Here is a 2,258-nt window from a genome sequence, read left to right as displayed (position 1 = left end):
CTATACAAAGAATAAACAGGCTGAGACAGAAATTAGGGAAACAACACCCTTCTCAATAGTCACAAATAATATAAAATATCTTGGCGTGACTCTAACTAAGGAAGTGAAAGATCTGTATGATAAAAACTTCAAATCTCTGAAGAAAGAAATTAAGGAAGATCTCAGAAGATGGAAAGATCTCCCATGCTCATGGATTGGCAGGATCAACATTGTAAAAATGGCTATCTTGCCAAAAGCAATCTACAGATTCAATGCAATCCCCATCAAAATTCCAACTCAATTCTTCAACGAATTGGAAGGAGCAATTTGCAAATTTGTCTGGAATAACAAAAAACCTAGGATAGCAAAAAGTCTTCTCAAGGATAAAAGAACTTCTGGCGGAATCACCATGCCAGACCTAAAGCTTTACTACAGAGCAATTGTGATAAAAACTGCATGGTACTGGTATAGAGACAGACAAGTAGACCAATGGAATAGAATTGAAGACCCAGAAATGAACCCACACACCTATGGTCACTTGATCTTCGACAAGGGAGCTAAAACCATCCAGTGGAAGAAAGACAGCATTTTCAACAATTGGTGCTGGCACAACTGGTTGTTATCGTGTAGAAGAATGCGAATCGATCCATACTTATCTCCTTGTACTAAGGTCAAATCTAAGTGGATCAAGGAACTTCACATAAAACCAGAGACACTGAAACTTATAGAGGAGAAAGTGGGGAAAAGCCTTGAAGATATGGGCACAGGGGAAAAATTCCTGAACAGAACAGCAATGGCTTGTGCTGTAAGATCGAGAATTGACAAATGGGACCTAATGAAACTCCAAAGTTTCTGCAAGGCAAAAGACACCGTCAATAAGACAAAAAGACCACCAACAGATTGGGAAAGGATCTTTACCTATCCTAAATCAGATAGGGGACTAATATCCAACATATATAAAGAACTCAAGAAGGTGGACTTCAGAAAATCAAATAACCCCATTAAAAAATGGGGCTCAGAACTGAACAAAGAATTCTCACCTGAGGAATACCGAATGGCAGAGAAGCACTTGAAAAAATGTTCAACATCCTTAATCATCAGGGAAATGCAAATCAAAACAACCCTGAGATTCCACCTCACACCAGTCAGAATGGCTAAGATCAAAAATTCAGGTGACAGCAGATGCTGGCGAGGATGTGAAGAAAGAGGAACACTCCTCCATTGTTGGTGGGAGTGCAGGCTTGTACAACCACTCTGGAAATCAGTCTGGCGGTTCCTCAGAAAACTGGACATAGTACTACCGGAGGATCCAGCAATACCTCTCCTGGGCATATATCCAGAAGATGCCCCAACAGGTAAGAAGGACACATGCTCCACTATGTTCATAGCAGCCTTATTTATAATAGCCAGAAGCTGGAAAGAACCTAGATGCCCCTCAACAGAGGAATGGATACAGAAAATGTGGTACATCTACACAATGGAGTACTACTCAGCTATTAAAAAGAATGAATTTATGAAATTCCTAGCCAAATGGATGGACCTGGAGGGCATCATCCTGAGTGAGGTAACACATTCACAAAGAAACTCACACAATATGTATTCACTGATAAGTGGATATTAGCCCCAAACCTAGGATACCCAAGATATAAGATATAATTTGCTAAACACATGAAACTCAAGAAGAATGAAGACTGAAGTGTGGACACTATGCCCCTCCTTAGATTTGGGAACAAAACACCCATGGAAGGAGTTACAGAGACGGAGTTTGGAGCTGAGATGAAAGGATGGACCATGTAGAGACTGCCATATCCAGGGATCCACCCCATAATCAGCATCCAAACGCTGACACCATTGCATACACTAGCAAGATTTTATTGAAAGGACGCAGATGTAGCTGTCTCTTGTGAGACTATGCCGGGGCCCAGCAAACACAGAAGTGGATGCTCACAGTCAGCTAATGGATGGATCATAGGGCTCCCAATGGAGGAGCTAGAGAAAGTAGCCAAGGAGCTAAAGGGATCTGCAACCCTATAGGTGGAACAACATTATGAGCTAACCAGTACCCCGGAGCTCTTGACTCTAGCTGCATATATATCAAAAGATGGCCTAGTCGGCCATCACTGGAAAGAGAGGCCCATTGGACTTGCAAACTTTATATGCCCCAGTACAGGGGAACACCAGGGCCAAAAAGGCGGAGTGGGTGGGCAGGGGAGTGGGGGTGGGTGGATATGGGGGACTTTTGGTATAGCATTGGAAATGTAAATGAGTTAAATACCTAA

The sequence above is a fragment of the Mus musculus genome, chromosome 6 (genome assembly GCF_000001635.26).
Source record: "Mus musculus strain C57BL/6J chromosome 6, GRCm38.p6 C57BL/6J".
Lineage (NCBI taxonomy): Eukaryota > Metazoa > Chordata > Mammalia > Rodentia > Muridae > Mus > Mus musculus.
This window is presented reverse-complemented; position numbering follows the sequence as displayed.